At 45.9% G+C, this 10037-nt stretch overlaps 1 long non-coding RNA gene across 3 annotated transcripts in view; it reads left to right on the top strand.

The window, feature by feature from the left end:
- LOC120617966 (uncharacterized) overlaps positions 1–8702 on the top strand; it is a 36019-nt gene extending 27317 nt beyond the window's left edge. For 2 of the 3 annotated variants that reach the window (XR_005657100.1, XR_005657097.1), the window contains 3 exons: positions 1664–1758; positions 3380–3600; positions 8293–8702. This is a non-coding gene — a long non-coding RNA (uncharacterized LOC120617966). The remainder of the gene's footprint in view (positions 1–1663; positions 1759–3379; positions 3601–8292) is intronic. The other variant, XR_005657099.1, reaches the window with a different exon arrangement.
- The last annotated feature ends 1335 nt before the right edge of the window (positions 8703–10037 follow it).

Below are 10037 nucleotides of genomic sequence, written 5' to 3' on the forward strand. Positions count from 1 at the left end.
AGCATAGTTGTGAGGAGAGCATGGATCAGGAGCCTATTAGGGTAAATGTATTAATTACTGTGTTTATCAAATCTTTCCCACTAGGATTAGAGAGAACCTTCACCTCAAACAGCTTGAAAGTTCTGGCACCTAAAAATGGAGACCATTGAATGTGGGGAGGGGACAGAGAACAGGGAAAGAGGGTCCCTCGCCTACTCCATTCTATCAACTCCTCTCAGAGGCCACCTCCTCACATGTAGGAAGATCACCACATGAGTTGTGTGGTGTGTTAGTTACTTTCCTGGGAATATCAATATGCTCAGGCCACTGGGAGGGGACAATGTTTTACCCATACGCCTGAATTCCTCTTTCCAGGCTTAGCAAGAAAAGGATCTGGGGCACTTTGAACCAGGCCACAAAATGAGACATATCTCTCATTTAAGTTCAGTGCAGGCACCACACCTGCATGAGAGCTTCTTCATGTCCTCAATATGCACAGTCACTGTACTTATCACAATGGGCCCGCAGATACATGTTTACATGTTTCTCACATCTACTAGGTTGTCAGGAGGTTGATTGACGCAGGTACTGCTCTGTTCATCTTTGTATTCCCAGGGCATCTCATGTGCCTGGCATACTCAACCCATTTGCATGATGAAGACTGGCCCTAGGGGTCCTGGATAGGGCTAGGGTGGTGTCATTCTAACTGTTCCTCCCTCCTTCTTCCCCCAACCCAAAGTCAGTAAGCTCTGTGCTTGGCATACAGTAGGTGTCTAACAAATATTCGTCGAACAAACGAAGTAAAAAATATTTGCATGCCTATGAGGAAGGTCTAAGAACAACCCTTACAGGGGACTCTGCCTGCATTGCTCATCTCTGCTCTCAACCAATCAAGGCCAGCGTAGGAGCCCTGCGGCATACCTCTATGGACTTCCCCGCAGGAGGACAATAATCAACCTGGGTCAGAAAGTTCCCTGCAATTCAGGGAATGAGGAGCTGCCTTCGCAGGCCCATCGGCAGCCTCTGGTGTGGAAGGCACCCCATCCTCTTCACATGCACTAGCAGTTCTGACATCGGGCATGTACATGGGGCACCTATGGTGCGCCGGGCCCTGAGGGCAGGGCAGTGGACACACAGGTGGATTTCCTGCCCTCGTGAAACTGACGTCCTTTCTTAGAAAGGCAGACACTGCAAACAAGTACATAACATGCAGGTGGTGGTGGGAGAAATGAAAATAATGAAGCAGGGTGAGGGGGCAGGGAGCACTGGGGCAAGGGTGCTGTTTTGTGTAGCGCGACCAAGGGAGACCTCAGTAGTGGGTAATATCGACTCTGAAGCCCGGATTCCGTTTTTCATTCCTGTGCAAGTGCGCATGCTCTGCCCAGCCCGAGTTCCTCTCTGCTTCATGCCGTCTTGTCAAAGAGCCCAGCCCCTCCCACCCAGGACCTCTGTTCTGGTTGTTTCCACCGTCTGCAATGCTTCTACTCCTTCACCTCTTCAAACTTTTGCCTAAACGTCACCTTCCAACCAGACCTGCCCTGACCACCCTGTTTAAAATTGCAGCCCCCGACCCTCCCCACCCCTTTTACTGTGCTCTATATTTTCCTACCACATCACCTTCTGATATACTACCTAATTCATTTGTTTATTATGCTTGTTGCTATTGCCCTTCTCCCCTCCTTAGAATGGAAGCTTGACCGTTGCAGGAATTCTTGTCACTTTGGTTCATTGACGTATCCCAAGCGCCGGGAGTATTGCCTGGCACAGGGCAAGCACGCGGTAAGTTCTCCAAACATCCACTCATTCACCCAAACTTGACCTGCCCACCCCATAACAGGGCTGCACTTGAGTGGCAAGAAGACACTTTACAATGGCGTGTGTAAGTGCGTGTGGAGAGGGGGCGAGAACGCTGCCCCTGCTTCCTGGTGAGCGGTCTTGGTCTAACGCTGGTGGCAGGTGGAGTGGTTGGTGTGAGATTCTCTCTAGGCCCCACTTCCCTGTCACCTGGTTCACCTGGTTCTTCTGCCTTCTTCTTCTCCAAAAAGCACAACGCACAGGACCTGTCTCAGATCAGGAAGCTGAACTAGGACCCAGAGAGGGTGGGCATGGCCAGGGACCTGGTACAGAGTGGAAGGAGGGCTGGGAGGGAGCCAGGGGCTGGGGCCCGTGAGGGACTGGGCCTGCTGGCTGGGGTGGAGTTGAGGCAGAGAGGTGCAGAATCTCTGAAGAGGCTGAGGGCAAGGGAAATCCCTGTCCTCATGGACTCCCTTGGGCATTCTGTAATGAGCCTTGTAACGCCATCCCATTTTCCACTCCTGGTGCTCCTGGTGCTCTCAGCGGTGCGCCTGGGAGAATTAACTGCCTGATGCCCAATGACAAACCTGAGGAGTAGAGGGCCTGTGTGTGAGAGTGGCAGGGTGTGCGCAGGTGCGCGGTGTGTGGAGTGTGAGGATGCGGAGTGTGTGCCGGTGTGCGGAGAGTGCGGCAGGGTGTCCAGTGTAGAGGATATGCAGGTGTGCGCTACAAGATACAGGCTGGCAGGCCCAGACAGAAGATCCACAAGCATGAAGGCGGGTATACTCGATCCATCTGTCTGAAATTAACCTGACCAACTCGTTAATCAAATTTCATCCATCCATATCCATGACAGGGTTTTTCAAACGCTTCCTTCTCCACTTAAATAGTGACTGCTATATCTAGAGACCTTGGGCTCATGACCTACCTAAGCGACAGTCATTTTCCATGTCCAGTCGCTTGATTGCCAACAAGTGTTCCCTGGGGCTGGCCAGAGTTAAGTCCAGAGCAGTGCATTCTTCCTTGCTTCCTCCACTTCTGAGCTATGAAATTATCCATTGAACAAATCAATAAATCATTGGATTTATTCTAATTTAGTCTAAATTAGATTTCATCACCTTGGGCTAGACTTCAAAGTCCTCCTTCACCTGGCTCCACCACCCAGCAGCCAGCTGTCTGATAGTTCAGCCATCTCGTCCCCATAGGCCCACGCTACTGTCCCCTGACCCCTAAATCGTAGCCCAGTCTGATTCTCTGTCCAGAAGTCCCTCCTTCTCTCTTTGTTGTAACCCATCTTGCTCTTCAAGATCCCATCTAAACCCAGCGTTCGCCATGAGCTTCCCTGGGCTTCTGTTGAAGACAGAAGTATTTCACAATTAGAGGCACACAGCTTTGCATTTAATGGCACTCCATTTGTTTCGCATTTGCAAACTCTGTCCTCCCTCGCAGTTGTTAAGAAACACAACGGCAAGACACAATAGTGAGAGAAGCCCTCAGGACACCGAGCCCGCTAAACTTGTTTCCCTGCTTCTCTCCAGCTCTCTCTCCTTCTTTTAATCCAAACTACCGTCAGCCTTTCAACGCTTAATATCATTTTTCCTTCCAGTCCTCAGGAATTAGATAACTCTGGGTACATGACCAGACTTTGGGTTTTAGAAGACCGTGCCAGCTGCAAGCCTACTGAAGAGATTAGAAATGGGGGTAGAGTGGATACAGGCCAGTCAGAAGAGGCCATGCAGCGGACCAGATGGGAGACTGTGGGAGTTGGCTTAAGGAGCCTCCAGCAGAGATGGAGAGAAGTAGTTAGATTCAAGAGACAACTAGAAGGTAAAAAGATGATCCGTTTGTCTAGCACTGTACAATTTCCAAAGCACTTTTGACTTTACTGTGTTCTTCGAGATCTGTGTCCCTCGACAAGTAGATATTTTTATTATCTCAGTGTAGGTGCTGTAACTGAGGCTGGGAAGGGTGGAATCCACTGCCCATCTGATAGCTGGTTAGGACAGGCTGGGGACAACCAGACCTTCAGATGTCACATCAGGGCTCTGCCAGTCTCCTGTCTCACGCTGGAGCTGCCAGGGGAGGACGAGAGTTAAACTGAAGAATCTGACTCGGCTACCTGCCTGAGGCTATTTACATAGTTTTGACTGATTTGTTGTAACCTGTAATTATTTTTGCTGATTTTTTTCACACTCCATTTGTCTTCTACTCTCCAGCAGGCCAGCTACAGGAAAAAGAACCTGGGGAGATGTGCGGGAGCAGAACCTGTCTTGGTTCTGGGATAAAAGGTTAGGGGAATCCAGATGGGGTTTGCTGGCTTGCTCCCCTCATCTCCCTTAGGCCCTTTCCAGGGGCTCCATTCCTCCCCACGGGTGGGAGGTGCGCACTCTTAAGTCAGACCTCTCTTGCCGGGGACTCTCAGGTCTGTCTCTGACCAGAAACCCAGAAGGGAAAGAACCTCTCCAAAGAGACTCCTCCATGTAACCCCTTCCCACCGACACATCTCTCAAGACACCAACTTGTCGCAAGGAAAGAAAAAAAGGAGGAAACAGTGCAAGGATGAACTGCTAATTTTCTAAATTAAATATGACTCTGAGATGCCACCTACTTAGCTGGTCGGACATTCCACTATGCCTGGGATAACCCTTTCCCTCTCTCAGGTGGTTTGAGTCTTCAGGACAGTCACACAATTCAGAAAGCTTGGGGCTGAAATCTGTAGGGTCCTTTCAAGGAGGTGAGAGCTGTTCACAGGCCCAAGCTCCCCAGACCCTGTGAGAGCTTCAGATGTGTCCCGCATGGCTCGTGGGTGTGGAGGGCAAGCCTCCGCCCACAGAATCCACCCTTCCTCATCCTCCTCACTCTCCCCTGGGGTTCAGAGCACTCCCCAGTTCCTCTCCCAGCAGCAACTTCCCTTCTTTCCTCCCCTCCCTGTGGAGCCAACTCTTTCTCAGCAGAGGTTTTGCTAAGGTAGGTTTTCCTTTGTTTCGTCTTTTTAAATTAGAGTGGAAACACAATGACGCTCTTAACTGCCCCCAGGTGTAGGAAGAGGCTGAACTGCAGATGGCCTTCCCAAGTGGAGTTGGGGTGAACTTGAAAAAAAGCTCTCGATCTTTCATGACATGCCTGTAGTCTGGAAAACAGACAGTTAATTTCTCGGTCTGGTTATCCTACCACACTGCCACTTATCAGATAAGTCACCAACACAATTTGTTATCACTATCATCATTTCAAGGTAGTTATTGTTAACAACATTGGCTTTGAGAAGAGGCACAGAGAGGTTTTTTTTTTAAACAACAACAATAACAACAACAACAACAACAACAATAACAACAACAACAAACTTGTTTAAGGACACACAATTTGAAGTGGGATTCAAACCCAGGCCTGGCCAGCAGCTGTTTCCACTACTCCAGCCACCACTGGGTGGACTTAAATTCTCTCCACCAAAAGTATTTGTACTAACAAAGCCTTGGCAAAGCCAAAGAAAGAAATGCTCAAGTTTTTAAGGGCCAGTGTCATGGGAAGCTATTTCCTGAGACAGCCTCCAGAGCCTCTCAAATTTATGCAGGTCAAAAAATAAATACATAAAAAAGAAGCGTAAACAAATACTGAATTCTAGTTAATAATAAGATGCTGATGTGTTTAGAGGGTAAATGTGCTGATGTCTGCAACTTATTTTGAAATTTGTCAAAAACCTAAGAATGGACAGATGAATGGATAGATGGACAGATACGTGATAAATCAAATAGAGCAAAGTGTTAGTTATAGAATCTAGATGGTAGGCATTTGAGTGTTCACTATGCAATTCTTTACATTCTTCTGTAGGTTTACATTTTTCATAATAATATATTGGAGGGAAAATAAATCACACAGGTGGGTCGCACTCACCTCTTGTCACACCCACCTCTTGTCACACATCACCACGGTTCGAGAGAGCTTGGTCATCAGTCACCAAGTTCTTCCCGCAGTAAGAGTTCTGGGCTAGACACTTGAGAATACAGAATAATGAACAGATAAGCAGTCCCTGCTTTGTGAAAATTTAGGATACCTGGAGAAAATAGGACAGAGTCATAAAACCAACTGTCGTAAAGACTGTGGGAGCTTTATTTTCTGTCTTAACAGAAGAGGAGCAGGGTTACAAATTGTTTGTAACTACACATTGTCTAAAAGTCTCTTCTGATTGACTTTAGTGCATAGGAAGTCCCACTACAGCTAAATGGCCAGAAATGAGCAGTGACCCACAAGCCCCCGGAATAACGGAGGACCCGCAGTGGAGAATTCATCTGTGGGTCCCTTAAGGTGTATTAAAGAGCATAAGTGGCTCTTCTCAGTGGCAGCTTGGTTTAGTGAAAAGTTCAGTAGAATAGGAACCAAGCCAGTCCCAACTCTGTTTACTTATATCAACTTGAACAAGTCATTGTTCTCTTTGGAGCTTATTTTCCTCTTCTGTGAAGATTGCTAAACTGGTGCCTTCAGGTCAAAATCTGCCCATGGTTTGTTTTTATTTGGCCTGCAAGTTGAGAGTGATTTTCGTATTTTTAAATGTTAAAAAAAAAAAAGTCAAAAAAAGAATAACATTTTGAAATACCTGAAAATTATATGAAATTCGGATTTCGTTGTCTATAAGTAAAGTTTATTGGAACATAGTTGCTCTCAGATTTTTATGCATTGTCTATTACTGCTTTTAACCTCAATAGCAGAATCAAGTCATTGCAATAGAGACTATAAGGCCTGCAAAGCCCAAAATGTTTACTCTCTTAGTCTTCTATGGAAAAAGTTTGCTGACCTGGGGGGAAATGTCCATCCACTAACTTTACTGCTCCACCAGCTTCACTGCACTGAACTGCTGAGAATTAATATGAGATTTGGGCTTAGTAAACTAAGCCCAAATCTCATATTAATTCTCAGCAGTTCTTAGTAAGAAGCAATGTGTTACTACCGCCTTGATCTTATTTCTCTCGATACTGCTCTAACAAAGGAAGCGGAATCTGGGAGGAATATCTTATATGACAGATGGGGAAATAGAGGTAAAAGAGGAAGATAAAACAAGCGTGCAAAAGTCAGTACCCCCAGTTAACCCACAAGGCTCCTGCAACCAGGGCATCAACTATATACCCCTTCAAATATTGGCATTTGTCTAAGAAGGACTGAATGGGAAGGACCATGCATTTTTCAGGAATATTGTAAGATAGTTGTTAAATACAGCCATTATTAAAAAATAAATTACATAAAGCTACAATTAAATTATAAAAGCAAAGGTAATAAATACTCAAAATTGATCACTTCCTAATTATTTTACTATGATTTATTATTATCTATACTCTTAAAGTTATTTGTGTCTGCTGTGTCTGTATGGGGAGAATATTATATAGCGTGTGTTGCTATGAATCTCTTCCTGGCTTTGCTTTCAATGACATCACATTTGTATCTTGAAATTAGCTATGGTGGGAGTATTACACCTTGGCAGTTTGCAAACCCAACAAATCAGGCATTCCTCTCACCTCAAAGATCGTGGTTAAATATTTACCTGCATGCGTCCAGTTATAGGCGATTCACAAAGGAGAGAGTTTGCAAGTAAGTGGAGAATGACAGAGGACAGAGCGGGGACTTCATGAGTATAGAAGAAGAGCGTCATGGCCAGTTTTTTCTTGCCCCAAGAAGGCTTTGAACCATAAGAGGATTATTTAGGAACTGAGCACTTTTCCTAGGGAACTTTAGAGCCTACCGATCTGCAAACTCATTACTCCGATCTGCATCCTTTGGTGACACCTCCAGAATGGTGAGGCCTGAAAGAATCTGGTTGCATAAAGAGGGGGACACTGAGGCTCAGAGAGGTGCATGACTTGGCTGGAGTCAACTAGTGCATCAAAGCCAGATCTAGAATCCTGACTCCTTCAAACTAGCTCTTTGCACAACAGTGATGCTGTTTTACGAAGCACCTGCTGATGACAGGAAAGGGATATGTGGGGTGCACCTGCATGGCTGCTGCTGTCTTCCAGTTGGTGAAGATCTGCCTCCCTCCCCTTCTGTCAACAGGTATCTGGAGGCCCTGTCAACCCAGGAGTCTGACCACCCACATTCTCAGCTTGTCTGTCCCACTACAGCCCTCTTTCTCATAGCCCTCCGGTCATCTCCCTGGACTATTTTTTTCCCCTAACACAGGCTCTTTAAGAGCATGGAGAGTATTTGGCACATGAACTGTTTGGCACACGGCTGAGGTGACTGGCTATGGCTTTGGGAAGCTCCTGATAGCTGTCTTGTCAAATAAACTGTCAAGGGTGTCTTTGTTCTCCAATAATAGGACCTTGCAGCTTGACTCTTTTCTTCTTTTTTTCCTATTTATCTATGTCAATTTTTTATTGAGGTATAATTGACATAAAACATTATATTAGCTTCAGGTGTACAACATAATGATTTGATATTTGTATGCATTGTGAAATGATCACACGAGTTTAATTAATATCTATCACAGATAGTTACAATGTTTTTTTTGCATCTTGACTTTTTGTATTCCTTCAGGATCAGACCAACAGGGAAGATGCACAGGAGGAGGCAAGAGATGGGGTTTGGGAAGTAGTCTGCTCTGAAACACACGAAACGATTTCAGTCGTCACTTCTATTCTGTATCATGTGACACAGGAGGCTGTTGGAAAGTTTGGAAGAAACTCAAGAGATCATCACATGTAGTACTTCATTTTACAAATGAGGAAACTGAGGCCAGAGAGACGAAATGACAAGAGCAAAGTTCCATTGCCAGTAGTGAGTAATGGTGCCGGATTCAAACCCGAGCCCCTGTGAACTTTGTTCTTTTCTAAGAACAGAGCCAGCACTTGGTCTTGACCCCAAACACAATTTGGAATTTATGAAGCCATTACTTTTTCAAAAAAGTAATCTCTACTATATTTTCCTGGAGGAGTGTTGAGCACTATGAAATGAATTCAATAAAACTCAGTTCCTGCCATTCACAGTCTAGTCTGGCTTACAGTTTGAGAGATGGATGTAAACAGAAAAGGGGGTTAGGCTTAGACAACAGATATATGAACAGAATTTGCTTTCTACGGTGATCATAAATGTAAGCTTGGCATAGAGGGGAAGGCATGGGCTCGAGAACCAAAGACCTGAGTTGAAATCTTATCTTTGCTGTTATTAACAGGGTGAACTTGAGCAAAGCTACTTGGCCTATCACAACTCAGATTCCCTGACTCTACAATGGGGACAGTAATATCCATTTAATGAGGATGTTGTCAGGATTAAATGAGATGTTGGTAAAATACTTAGTATAGTACCTGGCGCATAACAAGTGTTCAAATAATGGTAACTAGTCTTACTGCTTAGGAGTAGGTAGGGCCAGAAACATGTGAAATGGGGAAGAAAATGATTTACTTACCTGGTATTGGTCACAATAACAGTGAAAATTCCTCAGAGTTGCATTTCTCCTTATAATGTACAGAGGTCCCTGAGAGACAGAGCACTGTGGGTCCTATTTCACAGGCTAATACACATTCATATTTTTTCAGTTAAAATTAATTATTCCGGACATGTTCTGGATTTGGGGGCTATAGTAATGTCCACGCAAAGACTAATGGGAAATGTAATGGCCCAGACTCCAACTCTAGGTTCTCTAAGCTGGTCTCTCTTTCAAGCCTCGCTCATTCTTCTAGTTTGGGAAAGGCCTGGAATACTCAAAATGTCCCGGATTTTGAGGAGAAGAAAGGAGGGATGAAAAGAGGATGCCATATGCTGACACATCTCATGGCTCTCCTGAGCACTGGTGAGGAGGGAGGGGTCACCTACAGGGCCTCTTTTCTTGACGGCCCTTCCAGAGTTGGCATGCGCCCATCCAGGCTCGTGGAGGTTCATTCCCACAGGATATTTGCTTCTCAGATGCTGCTCTGGGCTCTGTGCCAGGCAGACTCTGGCATTCAACCCAGTCAAAGGCGGATTGCAAAGAACTAAAGACGGAACAGGTGCTGCATGTCAATGACAGGAAAGAGACGGAAAGCATTCCTGCTCCGCTGGTCCGTGTGGACACTGGCCCAGCCTGCCGAAGGCCTGCAGGAGAGAAAGCGTGCGTACGTAGGTGTGCATATGCAGAGCATGTGCAGCACCGGAGTGGCCAGGTCTGGTCAGGAGCTTCCATGCTTGGTGAAAATGGGAGAGGCCTGTGCGTTTGTGTGTGCGTGAATGTGTCTGTGGCATGGGTGCTTGAGTGCGTGCTGTGTGTTGTGAGAGTGCTAGGTGGGTGTGAATGTGTGTAAACTGTA

Source organism: Pteropus medius, unplaced genomic scaffold, assembly GCF_902729225.1.
Source record: "Pteropus medius unplaced genomic scaffold, Ma_sr-lr_union100, whole genome shotgun sequence".
In the NCBI taxonomy this organism is placed as follows: domain Eukaryota; kingdom Metazoa; phylum Chordata; class Mammalia; order Chiroptera; family Pteropodidae; genus Pteropus; species Pteropus medius.